We start from the raw sequence: 20,900 nt of genomic DNA on the forward strand, positions 1-20,900 counted from the left end.
GCCCTGTCTGTAGGACTTTATGCACTGCAGGGTGCTGTGACTTACTATTTCCAAATTGTAAAGAGGTTGACAATGTTCAACAGCTAGAAAGAAATCTATTCATTTTCCCCATCCCCAGCAGTTCTTTTGACTCATGTCAATATTACTCCTGCACTATTGCAGCTGACAGGTATTGGCAAGAAAATGAGACTATGGAAAGCCATTAGTTGCTGTCTGATTTGATACTTTTTCTTTTGCTGGATGAAAAAGCCCAGTGTAATTCTATACCAGTTTGTGGCAAGCCACAAACCTTAAAACAAGGTTTCAAATACTTTCCTGTCTTGTACACTAGGAAATAATGGGACGATTGTCATGGTACATCATGTCTACCTTTTCCAGATTACTAGAAATATTTACAGTAAAGAAGCAGTGCACAAAATTAAGTAATGATTATTCATGTAAGTCATATAATGTGCAATCTTAACCCCTTATGTCAGTGCTTTCCAGCACTGACATAAGGGCAATGCAGTTCTGAGGTCAGGGAACAAACATTCCCTTACTTTGAGGAGACCTCCGTGAGTGACACCCAACTGCAGGATGCAGCACACGGCCCATTGACACCGCTATGCCAGTGCTGGAAAGCACTGACATAAGGGGTTAGGATTGCGCCCATATTCTTTCAACATTTGCTTTTTTTTACACCAGACTTTCCTTCTTGCTATAAATTGTGGTATAAAAAAAATGTCTGAAAGATTTTAACAAGAGGAAAGGAAAAATGTAGGAGGTTTATTTTGCCAGCAGAGAATATGCAAACCTCACTCTTCCCTTCCCCATACCCCAAAATACTTTTGCATATCCTACCTGCACTGTGGGAATTCTTCTACCGCTGCAACCCTGCTGGATCAAGGACCTCATTGGCTAGAACAGTGATTTTAACAACATTCACTTTATAGGCAAGCAAATCAGTATAAATATACATATAGAAGCTTATGGTAGAAATATGAATCCTCATTGCAGCTTTGAGCACAACAGGGATCTTTAAACAATTTTGCATTAACATCTTCCAGATCCTACCACCTACCACCGTCTTGGAATATCTCACCATTTTTTTCCATCCCTCTCTCAACTTTGTCTCCACATCTACTGCTTCCAAATGTGACCTACTAACAGATGCATAGTTGTATGTCTAAGAGATTGCCCCATTTGTTTTGAACTACTTGGGAGTAGATATTCACACCCTCAAGTCTTTTATTTCCTTTTTCTCACCTTTCCAGAATCCTGTCAGTTTCACTGCTAGCTCTAGTCAGTGCCACTTTTACCCTTAACAGAAAGTGACAGTTACCAGGGAAGTAGTCGGAATCATGGGAGAGTCAACTTTCTTCTGCTTGCTTCCCAAATTCCCCCAGGAAACAAATAGTCCAATCATAATTTTTCAACATATAATAATTTTTAAAAAAAACAAAAACCAGAGGAATAAACACATCCAACTCCTCACTTGTCTGGCCTAGCGAGGCAGACCACCCGGAGACACAATAATCTGACAGTCTCCAACTGCCAGCCCAGGAGTGCAAACCCATTGCTGAAACCAACCAGAAATCAAGATCTCAAAATGAGGGAATATACTGGGCATGTTCCAAATTAAACATTTCCAACCCCCACTTTCCTATATCTGGATGCTCAAGTCAGTTTGCACAAATTTTTTTTTAAAAAGAAAAGATATGTATCTAACTACTGAGAAACACAGACAACCACCACCAGATTACACTGTAAAAGACAGAAGCAGCCATCAAAAAAACACGAAGAGTAAAATAAAGCGGTCTCCCACCTCGGTTCCCATCATAGGTCATCAAACAGCACCAAGGCAATTTCAGTACCAAAACCAGACTGAAAAAAGATGAAATGGGTCTAGATCAGCATTTCTCAAACTGTGGGTCAGGACCCACCTGGTGAGTCATGACCTGATTATTGGTGGGTCCAGCAGAGCCTCCAATGAAAACACAGGTGAGGGAAAGATCAGATAACTAATTGCCTCAAGCCCTGAGGCTATTCAAAAATCAGATAGTTGCTAAATGCCCTGCAAAGAGCTGAGCTCCTACAGTTTGCAAGGAGGTGAGAGCCTGCAGTTTGCAAGCTTGTGTAAATACAGGGAGAGAAATGTTTGAGCGTATTTTTTCTGGTGTGCTTTTTCCAAGCCCATCAGTGACAGGTATTGGGGGCAGTTGAAGGTTGGGTCACATAACGAAGCCCCTCAAGCCTTGAGGCTATTTATTAGGGCTGCCTCAATATGAGAAATAGATCAAGTTTTTTTGCAAACATATTGTTTCTTTCTAGATCAATTTTTTTAAGTCAAAACTAGATGGGTCCTGAGACAGTGTCAAAACAAAAAGTGGGTCCCAGTGCTTAAAAATTTGAGAATCACTGGTTAGACACCATGGCTTCCTCATGAGGAAGCAGCTTGAATCAGCATATAAAGTGGCTATGCCGTGCCCCCAAAACTAGCGCAAACTGGGCAAAACCATAGCCATTTTTAGATTCACCATACCAAAAATATCCTACGTTCGTTCAAACATCCTTGGCAACTTAAAAAATGAGGGTTTTTTTGTATGCCTGTATTGAATTATTATGTGTGCTCATTCTCTATTATTCTTGTGATTGATTGCTGTTGGTTGGTTTTCAACACTGTATATTTTACTTTGTATTGTATATCGTATTGATATATATTGTACATTTATATTAGATGTATGCTTAATAGTTATTGTAAGCTGTTTTGGGTGCCCTTTTGGGTGAAAAGTGGGATACAAACCAAATAATGTGCCTGGACATTAGTAGATGACATTTTTTGGCAGAAATTCACTAGATATTAGTGGGAAATAAGGTTTACACCCATTTTTTAGTACAAGGAACAATACCTAGCCTCACTATCACCAGCTCAGCTCCTTTAAGAGCAAGACAGTGAGGCAGATTGGCCTTGTTTAAACACAGGAGAATGCGAACAAAACTGTTATCCCTTTCTGGATGCCACTCAGAATGATGCGAGACAGGAAGGAGAGCAAAGCTGAAAGAACACTGTCATGAGGGAGCAGATGGCTAGCATGCAGCAACCCCCTTAAGACTGAAGCAGTGTGGCTTTTGGGATAAGTAGCAGAGGGCCCCACTCAGCAGCTGCTAGTTGTGGCTCAGAGGACCTGAGCCAAACTGGGAGGGAGAGGGAGGAGTGACTCTCTGTAACCACTGGATCAAAGCTCTTGGGAGGGAATAAACAAATAGGCAGCTACAGCAAAGGGGGATAGTGTGCACGGCTGCTCTTGTTGTGCCAGCTGGGAACGAACACTAAACATCACCAACCTGTCTTGGATAAATTTAGGTGACGCCAGCAAAACATCTCCAAAGCTGCAAGTCTTCCCCTTGCATTTATTTTGTCATCCCTTTAATGATGTAACCTTTTTTTTGCGGTAGTTGTCCTCTTCAGTAAACATTGGCCCAAGCTAGTCACTATGTGGTATTAAGGTCAACAATTCAGCACATTAGAAAAACACATCAGCAGTTTACTGTAAAACACATGTATGTGGTTAACTGTTTTCTAACTGAGATCATTGTGAAATCTGAACACTGTACCTTTATTTTGCAATATTTCAAGCTTCGAGGGCAAGGAGAAAAAAGAGAATTCAAAAGTCTATGGGAGTAACAAGCACTAAATATCAAAATATGAAATCTGATTTAAACTACATTTAAAACTACTCAATAACATTTGGGTCTGTGGGTGCTGTAAAGTCTGCAAAACTTCTAAAACTAGTTTCTTATCCCTTTGCATTTGGATAAGCATACATACCCCTCCCCAACCAGCCCAGAAAAACATAACCCAGTCTCACAAGTAAACTAGAAATACTTTCTATAATTAGTGTCCTTTCTTCTTTTTTTAAAAGACAACCTTGTGAACTTAAGAGCTGCTTTATCATTTCTGTGTTTTCCTTACCATGGATATTATTTTAAGAAGAAAAAAATTCAAAGCAGCCTAAAGAAACATTCTTTGCAAAATTAGATATCATGCGCAAGCATCTATTGCATGCCAAAGCACTAAATTTCCTTGCAAAAAAAATTTGGCAAGTTGAACTTGTGCTGAATAAATAAGTCAAACATTATGCAATTATTTGTGCTAATAAAACACAGTCAGTTAAGGCACAATTCATTTAACATCAGCAGGTGGTAATGATCTATTTGAAACAGCTATCCCTGGCTAGTGCCTTCCACTATAATAAAACAGAAAAGACAGCCACAGCTGGAACGTAGAGTGTAAAAAGAAGACAGTAGATAGCAAGTAGAATGCAGCAATGTACGGACTCTGGTCATACTTTACTCTGGTCATTGAAAGAGGACTCCTGGTCTCAGAACTGTAAAAAAAGAAAGTGGAAAGCAGAATCTGCTTAAATATTAGGTCTAAAACCATGAGGGCTAAAGACCAACAAAAAACAAAACAAAACAAAAAAGTGTAATTAGAATGCCACTTTCAGATTTTGATGACTGGTAAACCCAATAATAATAATAATAATAATATACAGTATTTATATACCGCCTTTCTTGGTCTTTATTCAAGACTTTATTCAAGGCGGTTTACACAGGCAGGCTTATTAAATCCACGCAGGGATTTTTACAAATTGAAAGAAGGTTCTCTCTTTCAAGAACCACCACATTCAAGATGATACACTCCGATCTGGTTTAACATTCTGGCCTCCATCCTCCCACGCTCCGAGCAGATGGAACAGCTCAGCTGCAGCTTGCCAGCTGCTTCAAGGTCGCACAGTGCCGGTGGCCTCGAACTGGCGACCTTGTGGATGTTAATCTTCAGGCAAATGGAGGCTCTACCCTCTAGACCAGACCTCCAATTTCAAATGGAACACAGTCACACAGTTAAGTAACATCACTTTGAGTGGGTTAAGAAGGCAATTTTGCACGTGTCCAAGAAACTATCTTAGAACTTAGCAATTCTCATTTAGTGTCAGGGTTGCTAAATTCAAAACCATGCAAGCTGTCTATATATAAAGTGCATCTTCAAAAGAACTTTCCCTGACTCTGAAGTGGTCAGAAGTATGGGAGAAATTCCCCGAACTAGCAAGGGGAGAATGTGGCATAGGTACATCCAGCAAGAATACACCCATGCATCCATCCTATCTCTCCTGTTGCTCACATGTGAAACAGTGGGTAATCTGTTGTGTAAGCTGAGTTCAAAGCACAAGTGGCTCCCACATCCAATGCTTGAAAAAAGTCCCATGCAGTCACAGTACGACTCAGGAACCCAGAAAGTGGCTCACATAAACAGTGAAAGGAGAAACAAAAGCATCAAAACCAACATGATCAAGTCGGAAGCTTGCTGTCACATGAACTGACCAGAAAAAGAGGTGGGGGATGTTGTAGTAACAGAATGCGATTGTGAGGGCACAAAAAAACATTAAGACTTGTATAGCAAGCATGAAACTCTGTCCATCTATCTGACTAGAGGGAAGGCCCAGTTCAGTATATTTTAGACCAGTGGTTTAGCACCGGGACCCACTTTTTGGAACAAGAATCTGTCAGGACCCACTGGAAGTGATGTCATGACCAGAAGTGACATCATCAAGCAGGAAAATTTTTTACAATCCTAGGCTGCAATCCTACCCACACTTACCCAGGAGTAAGTTCCATGTACTTTCATTGTTAAAAGAATATATACATAGTTGCTTGTTAAAAGTACAGGTCCGTAACATTTCCCCAAATGCATTCATACCATGGGAGCATCAAGTCTAATATATTAAAAATAAAATATTGAAATGAATGGGGACCCTCCTGAAATTGGCTCAAGACCCACCTAGTGGGTCCCGACCCACCGTTTGAGAAACACTGTTTTAGAGAATTTACAGCCCAATTCTGTGCTGCCCCAGGACAGCAAGGTACAGCAGTGCAAAATTGCCGCCAGTGTATCCCACAGGGCCAGAGCAGCTGTTGGAGTCTTCTTAGGGTATAGGGACCTTTGTTCCCTTATCCTAGGTAGAGCACTGCTGGCCCCAATGGATCTCCTCAGATCTGTGCCAACTTTTGAGCTGGTGCAGAACTGAGGAGGCCCATGCACGGTAGCTCAGGAAGGGGCATAGGATTCAGAGGCAACCTTGGCTATCATTCCCACTCCCCCTCCAGGGCCCGATCTGGTTTTGCCCGCTCCTCACATTGCCCCCACCCCAAAAAGCCTCCCCCCTGCCTGGTAGGGCAACTCACTGCCCAGTACTCTTCTTCCACGTCCTTCTGGTGCTGAGGCCTAGTGCAAACTGGTGCTGGCCTCTCCACCTGCCCAGGATATCTCCTGCCAATGTAAGAGTGACTTTTACAACACCTAGAACTGGTTCAGAACTGGTTCAATTTGTTCAGGCTCCAAATTGGTTTGTATTGGTTTTTATATTTGCTATCATAAGCCTCTTTGGAGTTCTTTTGGTGGGACAAAAAGACAGCATACAAGTGTTTAAAATAAGTATTACTGTTGATAATAATAAATGTGCCCTCAGAGACTCTTGACAACTAGAATGTGACATCTCAGTAGCAGAGCCAAAGTCCTGTTTGACACATGTAGCAAAATGAGGTGCTAAAGGAGACTGTGCAGCTTCATATGGAGAAAACATGCGTGAATGCTAACCTGCATTTATTTAAAAAATAAACAAAATAAAATTTAAAAAATCTCCCTCAAGTAACAAATAAACAAAAAAAGCAAACATAAAACCAAGTATTATCAAGAACAAAAAGTTATAGAGCAGCCTGCTCCCTCCTCAGGATTTTATCACCTCATCTTGCTGTTTGAACAGACCAAGCTGCATTCTGATACACGTACAGACCTGGTCACAGTTTGGTGCAAACATACAGCTTGATTCACAAACTGTTTAAGCCCAAGTACTTGGGTTTAAGCCGATTAGTTCTGAAAGTTTAAAGTCTAGTATTTCAGCTTAACTGGGCTGTGAATTAGGTTGCCTGCATCCATTATGGTAAATATTTAACAGTTTTCGCCATGGCATAAACAGGGGCGTTATCAGCGAAAAGGTCATCTTTTGTATACAATGAGATGACTCTTGACTGCCTTTGTTGCACTCCTCTTGTTGGAAAACACAAGATCCTTCTGACACAACCCTCAGCGGGTCACAGGGAATTTACAAGAGGCAGAGTAACTGTGATGGATGGAGAAAGTCAACTGAAAGAATCAGGATGAATTTAAATGTGTTGTTACTCATCAATGGCTTGATACCAACTGCCATTTTAGGAAGAAGGATCAGATGCATTCTGTACCACACAATATACAGGGGCACAGACAATCCCATTATCTATTGTAACATGAAGTGCCACTTTTTTTCCATGCTGCCTTAAGTAGGAATGAGTTGTGTGCTGAAGAGCAGTTTTTCCGTTCTAACTGAATGCATAAAAAGGGAGGGGTGGTAGCCACTGATTAGTCCTTCCAACTTTGACATCACAAACAGCATTCTTCTGTACAAGATGCCTGTAGACAAACAACTGGCTGTAAATTCAAAATATCTGAAATTAATTTCCCAGCTCTTTGTCCTACCCAAAGTTGCAGTGACAGCAGAAGCCACAAGCATCAGAATCTGCCTTTTCACAATTGTTTACAGTCTCCCCAATAGAAAATAGGTTCTAGACTGGTTTCCTCAACTACCTAACCTACAATTCTCCTTCTCTTTTGACCTCATTTCTCTCCTATTCCTAACACCGGTATGATGTTTTGACCCAGTTCTACTCTTCCTGGGCTCTTCCTTTCTTCAAATTCTCACTTCCTATTGCTTCTTCTTCAAGGAGGGAAACCTATCACAGACTAGAGTACTAATCTTGATGCTTACATGTCACCTCCACATTCAGGGGCAGCATGTTTCTGAATACCCATTGCAGGGGAGCAGTGGTGGGAAAGGAGTATGTATCTGCTTCTGTTTATTGACTATTGACTGGTGGGAAACGGGTTGTTGGACTAGAGAGCCCTCTGGCCTGATCGAGCATGTTCTTTGAGGTCCTACGATTCAAACCACAGCCTGTATTAATTCCCCCACCTCCACAGACTCCTTAGCACTCGTGAAATTTCTTCAGAGTCTCTGATCACCTCAGCATCTCGTCTCCTCCACCTTCCTTCTCCTTACCTGCCCTTTCCTTAGATCCCTGTCTCTAAGCTCACTGTTTGCTCTACCTCTTTCTATCAACCACCTTGTGTCTCTGCTCTTTGTCCTCACTTCTTGACCTTTTCAGAGTCCTCAGCCTGCCCCACCTACCTATGTTATTAAAGTCTGCGTAAGATTTTAAATAGAGCTGCACTGAAAAGTCTCCCTTCCTGCACAGAGGCTGGACTGCAAACAGAATAACTAGAATGACAGGCTGTGCCAAAACAGCTGATCGCTCATGGTTTTACTTCCATAAACACAATCCAATACAGGGCCAGGTGTCCCTAATCGCACAGCTGGGGGCTTGCCTCCGGCAGTATTGTCCAGACCAGCCCTTACAACTAGACAATAGTACACTGTGATCTTGTTTGCAGTTATTCATACTAAGAGTCTGCTTCTTATTTCTAAAAAGCTATGGAATCCACTGAGATAAACTCAAAGGGGCAAACCTGGCTTAGATCTCTTTCCTATCAGCATATAATATCCACAACAGAAATAAAGGATTGTTTTTAGTGCAAACTGTCCTTAATTGCACACAGATATTCACTGCGCTATGGAAATTTGCAAAACAAACAGAGACAAATGGAATTTGGGTCCAGTTTTGTAATACTAGCAATTCCAAGTCTCTCAAACATTCGGGGAGAAGGGGAGCATATCTAAATCAACCATTTCTTTCAACAGATGCGTTGACAATACTGCTTTCACACTTGCATGATGTATTCTCACAACATGTGTACCCCCTTGTTATTTTAACCCTTTCCCACCAAAGCATCTAGATTTGTGTAATATTTTAGACTTTCCATGACAAACCATTTGTCTATGAAAATCACGATGTAAGAATGACTACATATTTCAGTAGTGTTTAGATCACAAACCCCATGATTGATTGCAGCCATGAGTGACAAACTCGTGCACAAAAATATCTTTGGCCTTCTATTTTTTTTTCATGCAGGCATCACATCTTCCATTCAGCATTAAGGTACTAAATACTGATATGACTAAATGTCTGCAAATATCAGTACATCCAGTCACTTTCAACAATACATTTTCAAAGCATATCACTGAACATTATCAGAAATGCAGTTTCACCAAGGTAAGTGACAAAGCTGCTGTAAGCTGGATCGCTACCAGGTTATTTAACACCTCTACAGGACTCAGCAGTTTCAAGGTACGCATCTATTTTGCACCTAACTGATTACACTCCACAGATTTCTCAGTTCTTTCAAAATATCACCAGCATCAGTAAGTCCACATGAAAAACAACAGCCAGGAAAAACGAGAGTATGAATTTAGAACTACAAAGTGACCAGTCAATCAAATGCTTCCTGTTTATGCACACTGTTGTCCTCACAGAATAGTCCCTCCACATTACTTCAGTAATCTAATAAGATCTTCATAAGAAAAAGAACAAGTTGACAGTAAGACATGAAGCAAGATGATCATGCAAAAAAACTTTGTGCGTGTGTACATGTGAGAGCATGTGCACACATGTGTGTCATACTAAATTAAAAATACCCAATATTTTTTTAAAAGCAGAATGACCAGCCACACAGGAGGTATGGTCTGGAGGTTTGAGCTGACACCTTGCCTTAAAAAGCTAAGCAGGATCAGTTGCTGAATGTGAGAGAGGGAAGCTGCTGGCATATCTATGTTGAGGAGTCAGCTGGTAAAAAGATCTTTGCGAAGCTGGTCTGAAGTATAGTTGCAGCTGCCTGCAAAAGGCTTGGAAAGCGCAAGAGTCAGCAGCCAGGATGATGACTGCACTGTGTAAGGGAACATCTGGAGAAATGAAAGTTTCTATGAAAATTGCACTGAAAAATTAATTTGTGTTCAGCCTGCCTATGTAAACTGCCTTGAACCTGTTGAGAAAGGCGGTATATAAATACTGTGATAAATAAAGATAAATAACAGCCAGCTAAGTTTTTTTTCCTTGAAGACCTTTTGAAACTACCACGTTTTCACTGCTCATGGAAGGTGAGCAGTGATAGAGCCAGATGCTCCCTTCATCCAAAAGAGCATTCCACAGCTGTGCTGCCACAACTGAGTAACTGAGTAACATTAAACTAGGAGTGGCATGGAATCTTGAAGACAAACCAGAACGCATATCTCGTCTTTACATGCAGGAGGCATCAACTGCCACCTACTGAACACCATGCATTTCTCTCTACAATGTGTCAAAAACCAGGTATTTTCTTAACGCATCTTTGCCTGGCCCACAGGCTTACACATTTGGTCCCTGTTGTCAATATGCAACACTGGACAGAAATGGCTTAAAACACAGCACAAAGTCAACATTCTAGTATAGCACAAGTCAAATTCCTTGCATACACTACATAAGATATTTGATAAAGAAAAATGTTGTCTGAAAAGGCAATTCTGTGTTTAAGAACAAGAGGAAAGCATCCAGAGGTCAGCTGCTTACAGGACTAGCCTGCTGTCAGCAACTGTTAGGAGAATATGATGGCCTCAGAAGGGAGAGGCCAGTGTAAAAATGTGTTTCACTGAAGCAAAAGAGAGCATTCAAAAGGGCCCTATCCCATGTGTTGCTCTGCACTTATTGTTAACCAAATGTGTTTGACTCAGCAGAAACAGGAAGCCAAACAAAACCATTTCAGATTGCAAGGCTAGAGCCACAAACAATAGCTGCCACCTCCAGAAAGGGAGAGATCTGGGGCCACCCATGTTTAATACAGATAAATGAGAACATGCACTGCTGCTCTCTGACCATTGAGAGGCCTGTGGAGGGCTCCAGCTGCTCCTTCAAAGAACTGGGTGGCCGTTCCTTTTCAGCAGCTCCAAGGAGGTTTAAATTGAAAACATTACAGCAGAGACAACTGGGCTTGCACTCCTCTTCAATGGAAACGGGAAGATTAACGAGGAGGGTGGCTCATCCCCTGCCAAACATTCAGTGCACTCTACGTGGTGTGAGGAAAATCCTCTGCAAAGTTCAAGCTAATTTTATTAGAGGGCCTTAAGCAACATCACTGCACACTTATGAGGATATGGAACACAAGAAGGAATCGGGAAGAATAAGGTCTGCTTGATTCGACCACAGCTGTGGCAAGAAACTCTGGGATAGAGCTCTGGGTCCGGAGGTCCACAGACAAGTGTTCATACTTCATAAAACTATTTCAATTTCACCTTTCTACAAGACATTTAAGACAGTTCACAAAAACATTGCAAAACAATGCCATACAAAATCTAAATGACAGAATGGAAAAATTCTTCTCAAAACACTATCAATGTTAAGCAATTGAGGGACCGATCCAGAACCCGGTACGTCAGCTTATTGCCAGTGTGCACTTTCGCAAACATGCTGTAAGGCACATTTGCAAGCCTTACCAGGGGCCAGCGCTAGAGCTAGCCCAGTGCAAGCCTATGCTCGGCCAGCTCTAGTGCTGAGCCCACATTCTGCTGCCCAACACTTGCCCAGATCACTGGGCAGTGGAGGGGTCAATGGGGGCATGAGGGGAGGTGGGGGGAAGTGTTCCAGGGTGGAGGAGGTGGGGAAGCGCGGGAAGGAGGTGTGGTGGGGGGAGGGAGTGAAGCAGGAGGGGGCAGGACCAGCGCAGTTCAGCTCCACCGGATCCAGAGCCCTGTGATGGGCCACATGGCCCAACATGGGACTCCTTGATTCTGCGCCAGCTCTACAGCCACCACAGAATAGAATAGCCGCCTTGCAGGGCTACTTCCCTGACCCAGGAGAAGGGGACAATAGTCACCTTCCCCCAAGGAACCGTCGTGGGCTGCCTGCCGCGCACTGGATGCCACAGTAGCCATTTTGGCACCACGGCAGCCTTGCACACTGGGCAGTTCAGGATTGGGCTGTAAACAGCAGTATAAAACAGGAAAAACCCGTGAACAGCAGAGGTAATAGTTCATCCCAATTTTAAAAACACACACATCAGTGTCTCTTAATATGTTGGCAACCTTCAGTCTCGAAAGACTATGGTATCGCGCTCTGAAAGGTGGTATCACTCTCTCAGTGTCTCTTACAGTAATTGAAATGTATGGGAGCTGCCTTAAGTGTTCCTAGAGCAGCATAAAAGGCACCCTATTATAGCATGATTCTCATGATATAGTCTATTTTATATTTTTATTTGTATTTTATTTTTTATGTATTTTAATTGTTTTTAGCCACTTAAGGTGCTCTGGAGAAAAACGTGGGGCACAAACTAAATCAATCCAGGGTGAGTGACTGCATATACGAGAACAAGATCACAGCAATGGACCTACGCCTAATCTATGAATTCAATCAAAAGTCTGTGGAGTGTCTACAAATGAACAACTGTACACATAGTAAGTTTCTCTCCCAGTGACTGGGGGCTTATCTTTTCCAGCACTGCTGATTGTGCTGACTGTTATCTTTCCAGCACTGCTGATAGGCGTTCCCCCATATCTGCAGGTCCCATATCCACGGTTTCACTAATCTGTAGTTCTCAAATAATCCTCCCCCCATCATGCTCAAGACTCACCTCTCTTCATCTGCAAATGCTTTGCAAGAAGATTTTTTTTCCTTTCTCTTTGGAACAGGAAGCAGACAATGAGAACCTTTACTCTAAGCTGCTAGAGAAACACTACAGGAGGTGATAGTGAGAATGCTAACAGGAAGACCTCTGCTGTCCACTTTCTGTTAGCATTCTCACTGTTGCTTCTTGTAGTGTTCCTCTAGCAACTACGAATCTAGGTTGATGCTGTCTGCTTCCTGTTCCAAAGCATAAGAAAGAAAAATCTTCCTTTTGCAAAGCATTTGTAAACAAAAAGAGGCAAGTCATGAGTATGACAGGGGAGGATTTGAGTAGGGTTTGTGTATCTGTGATTTTGCGTATCCACGGTAGCAGAAGGAAACTATCCCCTGTATATATAGGGGAACGCTTGTATATGTAGGAAGAGTTCTACATACACTTACAGCTGTAAGTTTATAAACCCTATGTAGCTATTCTGACTTAACTTGGGTCAAATAGGGAGTGCGTCCAGCTGCTGTGATCCTGCTCCCCGGTCCCAAATGCATGTTTACTTGCCTTGGTGAGAATCAGATGCAATCTACATATTGCACAGGGTGATGTGGTAAGGTAGTGGTAGAATTCTGGACTGTTCCACTTCAGACTGTGGATGGAGTTATTTTTGTTTTAATTCTTCCCCATGCAGGAAAAAAAAATCCTTCATGTAGTAAATCAGAAAAAGGTCTGCACTAAAACTTTCCTACAATATGCAGTTAGGTCCGTCTGCCCTCCCACCAAAGGGGAAGCATTCTAAAATATAACTCCTCACCTGCAGTCTGAAGGGGGAAAGTCCAGAATCCTTACCATCTCACTCTGCATAATGTGAAGACTAAATCTCAGATGTCATTTTCTTGTACATACAAACCTTCCTAGCATACAGACTGCTGTGTAGCAAATACAGCTTTCACATTCATGAGGCATACTTTGTACTATTTACTAGCAGTCATGATTTCCTGCAACTACCTTTCACGTTCAAAACAGATGCTCCCCTGCTCCCTGTTTACACAGCTATTCAAGTGCCACATGTGAGGTTACTACCTGGGGCAAACCTAATCAATCTGATCAAAGATACTTTGGAGCAGCAAGATTATTAAAATGGAACACAAAAGAATGTGGATTTGGGGGTTGCTTTTTTCCCTGACCCCTCCCGACACACATGAAAGCTAAAAGTTACTTGCAGAACTAGATCATTTGCACCATGTCAAAGAACAAATGCCATTAGAGGGGAAAAAACATGGATCTAATTTATTAATGAACATTTGCTGCCTGTAATTGTACTGCACTTATTCCATTACAGTTTGACATTTCCTATTGTCGTTGCTTTCATTTCTAAACAGTTCCACATGACTAGAGCTAATCTCTGCAACTTATTGAAGACTGATAATAAGGGAATGATACATAACAATGAATGAGGCAAGCGTGATCACATCTAACCACATGCTGTAAGTTCCACAGGATAGCAAGAAGAAATTCCCTGCTTAGATTTATCAAAAATTTTCAGCGTTTTCTGTAGCCTTTTGTTTTACTTACACTGACATGCACATCAATCCAAAGACTAATTCCCTGAATACACACACCCAAACCATTTCTCATTGATGTAAGATGAATACCTAATTCATTAGGTAAGACAAGACAGGTAGAAACGGAATAGTCCTTTCTTTGTGAACACCATGAGAAGCTACTCCTAAGTCAAAAGGCTGGTGGGACATTAAGAAAACTCAGTATCTTGAACTGCTTTCAAAAATCTTGTACAGCTGGTAAAACAGGTTAATGTGCACAGCTGCTGTAAGGGAAGTCATCTTGAAAATAAAGACACTGGGGGGGGGTTTGAGTAAGAGGCTGTTAGTAATTCTACAGTATCTGAGCAGCCTTCTGTCTTAGCTGCTCAGAAAACAGTGCAGCACCTTTGCTCAGTGAGCTACTCTGCAACTTCATTTCAAAGAAATAAATAGGTTATGTGGAGAGGGGACTCGGTGGGCAAGGAGTTATATCATAATGCTGCAACAAATCAAGAAATTTGCATGAAAGCAAGGATACCCCATCCCTCCCCTCTGCTCACTGATGTAAGCCCCTAATCAGAGGTTCTCAAATTGGGGAACATGATGATAGCCTTTAGATATAGGCTGATGGGTTCTGAGCTGTCTGTGACAGATCAGGAGAGAGATCTTGGGGTGGTGGTGGACAGGTTGATGAAAGTATCGACCCAATGTGCGGCGGTAGTGAAGTAGGCCAATTCTATGCTTGGGATCATTAGGAAGGATATTGAGAACAAAACGGCTAGTATTATAATGCCATTGTACAAATCTATGGTAAGGCCACACCTGGAGTATTGTGTCCAGTTCTGGTCGCCGCATCTCAAAAAAGACATAGTGGAAATGGAAAAGGTGCAAAAGAGAGCGACTAAGATGATTACAGGGCTGGGGCACCTTCCTTATGAGGAAAGGCTACGGCGTTTGGGCCTCTTCAGCCTAGAAAAGAGACGCCTGAGGGGGGACATGATTGAGACATACAAAATTATGCAGGGGATGGACAGAGTGGATAGGGAGATGCTCTTTACACTCTCACATAATACCAGAACCAGGGGACATCCACTAAAATTGAGTGTTGGGCGGGTTAGGACAGACAAAAGAAAATATTTCTTTACTTGGTGTGTGGTCGGTCTGTGAAACTCCTTGCCACAGGATGTGGTGCTGGCATCTAGCCTAGATGCCTTTAAAAGGGGATTGGACAAGTTTCTGGAGGAAAAATCCATTACGGGTTACAAGCCATGATGTGTATGTGCAATCTCCTGATTTTAGAAATGGGCTATGTCAGAATGCCAGATGCAAGGGAGGGCACCAGGATGAGGTCTCTTGTTATCTGGTGTGCTCCCTGGGGCATTTGGTGGGCCGCTGTGAGATACAGGAAGCTGGACTAGATGGGCCTATGGCCTGATCCAGTGGGGCTGTTCTTATGTTCTTATGTTCTTATGATGCCCCTGCCTGAGGACCTTTGCCTTTGACCCTTTAGGGAGTGGAGAGGGGGGAATGCAGGCACATCGGAAGTGTGTTGCGATTGTTATTTTTACAGTCTCCGAGTTTTGGGATGCGCTTCGCGCACCCCCTGGGAGCCTGCAGCAGCTTCTTGTAACTAAAAGACAGCCCCTGACACCCCAACAGCGGCGCGACCCAGAGAATCATATCACTGCATTCCCCCCTCCTGCGCAAGAGCTTACCTTAGGAATTTTACTTCCAAGAAGTATGAGAACCCCTGCCCTTATTGAATCTTATTTCTGATTGATCATAGCCTGCTAATGGAAATTTGAAGCTAGGAGGCCCAGCAGAGAGTTACAAAGCTCAGCAGATATTTCCATTTCAGAATTTATATCTCAGCTTTCTTGAGCTTCCACTCAAGGAAAGTGGAATGCAGACTACATTTACACACAAGTAAATTCTAAGAACCTAAAGGGCAACTTTGCATTAAAGGGCTCCTTATATAGATATCACTGTGAAATGAAGAGAGTGAGGGGGCAGCCTACTCTTTACTAGTCCCAAAACTTCAGCCCCCCTTCTGCCTTTTCTCCTACTCTGCAGAGCAGCAAGGCAGAGGGAGACTTAGAATAGGGGACACCCAGGCTACCTGTGCTCACTGTCTCATTACAACCCTACACCTAGAAAAAGACATAATACAGTATTTGTTTGTATAAAATATACTTAGTATCCTGCTCTTTATGCCCAAAGTGGCTCATAATATAATAAAAATACATAACTTCAAAATTATAAAACACACTGAGAAAAACAGAGACAGTTGAGGTCCCCATTCTCCCCTGCTAAGCTCTGGAAAAAAAAGAAAGAGCAGTTTTATTGTCTCAAATTGGCAAGGAGGGATGGCCAATTAAGCTTCCCTAGAGAGGCCATGTAACTTTTCCTGGTGAATGCAGCCTCTGACAAAAGTGGAACAAAAAGCAGTGCCTCAGATGATGACCCAAATGCATGGACAAGTGGCCCTTCAGGCACCTGTAAGTCAAATATTGCTGCAGCAGTGAGAGTAAAAGGGATGGGTGGGTGGAAGGACTGGAAGATCCCAGAGTCAATTCCTGAAATCTTTAGTGGGGCTTGGAAAGAGCTGTTCCTAGTCGGTATAGGCAATTTACTGATCTAGGTGGACCTACAGTCTGACTATGGCAACTTCATATGTTCAAGGGGGAACAAAAATCTGGCAAAGTTTAGCTTGGCCAACTGCTACTCACCCTGAGTGGACAGATAATCAGCCAACCACAATATTGTAAATATTATATAAACTTATGATTGCAAAGCATCATCCTCTTTCTGAAAGTGCTGTACACATTAATAATAATGGCACTGCAAATAAAAAATATCTCTCTGCTATGGTGGACTACTCAGTCCTTTTGTTGCATCACCCAGAATTCTCGTTGCTGAAGCTAATATCCACATTGCATAACTTCTTCTTGGTTGAAACTCTGAGTGGTTCTAGACTCCCTCAAAGAAGATCTTTTAAAAATCTGGTTTTGAAGATCTCCAACATGAATGAAATGTGGGTAAATTCCACATTACCTGTTTCTACGTATATATGAAAACATTTGACCATGCACATATTTTAAAAGTAGCCTCTAGTTCATTTATTGGTGACTTTTCTTCTACCCTCAGTTTAAGGCCAAGATCCAAGCCTGCTGTTAGCAAAACATCTTTGTTTCTCAAAATTCAAAGCACCTGCAGAGTTGTTCTCCTAGAATGAAAAAAGTCCAGTGTAATCCTCATTCTTAAGAAGTCAAAGGCATGCCATGGGAGCTTATCGATACCTGAGACAGCATATAGACTTTCAAGGGACTTCAACTTCAAAGGGAATAGCTAACACAGCAGATTAAAGACTGCATTATAGTTGCCAATGTGGTGGCACAAGAGCAATTCGAGAGTGGAAACATGCAGAGCCCCAAGAAAATTCATTTTCATTAAAAAGAAAAAAAAACAACCAACGATGTCAGAACACATGTATTGATTGCTGTGGTGTCACAATTCTCATTGCTTTTTTGCTACAACAGACACAGCTACCTGTGGAATTCACTTTTAGCCTCAACAAAAACAAATTCAAAAGTATCTTGGCCAAGAGGTTTCATTCCTAAATTTGCCTTGGCCTAAAACCAAGGATGGGCAATTTGATCAACACTGAGGGCCATAATGCCATTCAGCCTAGAGCAGCAATCTCCAAACCACGGTCTGCAGTGTCACAGTATAATAAGCCTGGGTGTGGCACAGCTGAAGCCTAACTATTCTGTGCCACAGTCTCCTTTTTTTTTTTTTTTTTTGCCTGATTTTTGCACCAGGCAGCCACTTCCCCCTGGAAATTGGGGTGCAGTCTTCTGTGGTGACGTGTAGTGGAAAGGGCTGCCCAGTGCAACTCGCTGCAAAGATCGGGCAAAAAAAAATGGAAGCTGTGACACAGAATAGTAAGGTTTCACCCATGCCACATGCAGGATTATTATGTTGGGGCACTGGATCCTGCCTGCTGGCTGGAGTTTGGAGGCCCTGATTATGTGTTATTTCATTATCACCAAAAAATCGCAGATCTTGAAACTGTTGGTTTATATTGTCAAATACATAGGAGCTTTTTCATTACTGGAATGGAGTATAAAACATAGATTTAAATCAATACTTAGAAGGTAATATTCCAGGATGCCTCAGCCATCAAAACAGAACATTGTCAGGTGCTTTTGAGTGAGGACTATCAACCGTTCAGACACCCATGGCCTGGATATTCATTACTTGGGAGAGCTCTGATGTCATCAGAAGCAGCACCAGGATATTCTCAGCCTTTGCTCACTGGCTGGTCTGGTAGTCCTTGTGCATGAACATGCATGCTGCCACATCACCCATGCCTTCATTCACCCACATTCCCTTCATCACTTATCTAGCCTGGACAAGAGCAGGGCACTGGCAGGAAGGAGGGGAGAGGCCCACCGACTTGCCAGCACACCTGCCCACTAGAGTCAAAATACAATGCTAGATTTTCAGACTTGGGAGCATCAGGGGCTGCCTGAAGGCCCTCAGGAGTACATGGATCCTCAGCAACATGTGGGCCCTCAGCCAGTGCTCAACCTTATTTGCCCCGGTGCACTAATGCCTCATAGAGTTTCAAGTTTCTAAAAACAGATATTTTCCAACCAGTGTGCAACATAATGCATGCCCATTTTTTAGCTGATTTGTGTTATTCTTTCCTAGAACAAATTCTTTCTTCTCCGTATTTTTCTGTCCATGGTAGACAGTAAATTTGATCTGTTGATAAGCCTCAATTTTTAAATGGCTAACTACAGAAAACTAAACACACATATCTTCTGAATTGTCAAGCCAGCCATATGATTACTACCGTCCAGGCAAACATAAATATGAACAGAACTACTTGCATAAATATTTGCGCCCCTTTCTGGCCTACCTAAGTCATTCTTTAAAGCAACATAGCATAATAGTTCTTGAGAGAATAATAGATGTTATTAACAAATAGAAATATATTTCTAATATATTATATTTCTAATATATTTCTAATATAGTATATTAACCCCTGCTAACTGGGTAAGAGGCACTTTTTAAGTGGATGCTCCTTTTTTATTTAGCAGGGGGAGAGTAACTGGCCCACCTCACCACTAGTGTCTTTTCTAGTGGCTGTCTGCGGGTGTTGCACTTTTTAGATTGTGAGCCCTTTTGGGACAGGGAGCCATTAGATATTTGATTTTCTCTGTAAACCGCTTGTGAACTTGTTGTTGAAAAGCGGTATATAAATACTGTTGTTGTTGTTATATGTATGTAAATGAATGAACAATGAATCAATTAAAGACAATTGCCTACCTGCACACAGTTGATGTTAGCTTGCATTTCCCATAAATTCCTTTGGTTTAAATAGCATAGACTGCTTCTGTCTTCATCCGCTACATCATCATCAATGGAGTTCTCATCAAAATCAGGGATACTGTCTTGGGCTCAGTGACTGTTTGAAGAGATACCCTAAGAGTTCAAAAGACCAAGAAAAGATTTACATCTCTGTCTACATAAAACCAAGACATTCCAAGCTCTGCTTTGATTTCATGGATGGAGTAATGACTAGAAGTACAAACATTACAATTTTCTTGTTAAAACATGCCTGCAATGGTCACTTTTCACAGCTTAGAACAGGGGTGCCCAAACCCTGGCCCTGGGGCCACATGTGGCCCTCGAGGCCTCTCAATGCGGCCCTCAGGAAGCCCCCAGTCTCCAATGAGCCTCTGGCCCTCCAGAGATTTGTTAGAGCCCGCACTGGCCCGATGCAACTGCTCGCAGCATGAGGGTGATTGTTTGACCTCTCACATGAGCTGTGGGATGAGGGCTCCCTCCACTTCTTGCTGTTTCACGTCTGTGATGCAGTAGCGGCAGCAAAGGAAAGGCCAGCCTTGCTTTGTGCAAGGCCTTTTATAGACCTTGAGCTATTGCAAGACCTTCATTCATTCATATAAGTTCGTCTTTAATATATTCATTTATGTAAATTTATCCAAATTTTAAATGTAAATTAATTCTTTTTTTCCCTGTCCCCCAACACAGTGTCAGACAGCTGATGTGGCCCTCCTACCAAAGACTTTGGACACCCCTGGCTTAGAAGATCATTTGTAGCTAAAACACAACCATTACATGCCACAGGGAGCAGTGATATGATGAGTGATCCTTGTTCTAGCCAGGATGTATAAAAAATTTTCCCAAAGGATTCACCACCCTCACATTATGATGATGATGATGAATATTTATATACTGCTTTTTTAAAAAAGTAGTCCACAAAGCAGCTTACAAAACAAACAAAGAAACAAACCCAGTTCCCTGTCCCCAAATGGCTTACAGTCTAATAGAGATGCAGACAAGACACCAGCAACAGCCAGTGGAAAAGACATTACTGGGGTGAAAAAGGACAATTGCTTTCCGCCTGCTAAATACAGGAGGACACCACTTTATAAGTTGCCTCTTTGCCCAAGGAATCCTTACAAAAAATAAGTTGCCCCTCACTTTTCCCTCCCCACCACTATAATGAAATCTTATAACATATTAGAAGTATAGTAGTTTCCTATATATTTGATATTAAATCATAAGACAGAGGCTGAAAGAAACTAATTCAATGAATTCACTGGCATCGCTAGGGGGGTGCGGGTTGCACCAGGTGACATGCTAGGGGGGTGACGCACCCTGGGAGGAGGATGCGCTAACTTTGCGGGGTTAGGAGCGACCACGTCATGCCATACACC

At 42.2% G+C, this 20,900-nt stretch overlaps 1 long non-coding RNA gene across 1 annotated transcript in view; it reads right to left on the reverse strand.

Annotated features, from left to right (window-relative positions):
* The window catches only part of LOC136649691 (uncharacterized), a 300,034-nt gene that overhangs the window by 66,302 nt on the left and 212,832 nt on the right, over nt 1-20,900 (reverse strand). Inside the window, exon 5 of the long non-coding RNA XR_010794421.1 lies at nt 19,486-19,641. This is a non-coding gene — a long non-coding RNA (uncharacterized lncRNA). The remainder of the gene's footprint in view (nt 1-19,485; nt 19,642-20,900) is intronic.

This window comes from Tiliqua scincoides, chromosome 4 (genome assembly GCF_035046505.1).
Source record: "Tiliqua scincoides isolate rTilSci1 chromosome 4, rTilSci1.hap2, whole genome shotgun sequence".
In the NCBI taxonomy this organism is placed as follows: domain Eukaryota; kingdom Metazoa; phylum Chordata; class Lepidosauria; order Squamata; family Scincidae; genus Tiliqua; species Tiliqua scincoides.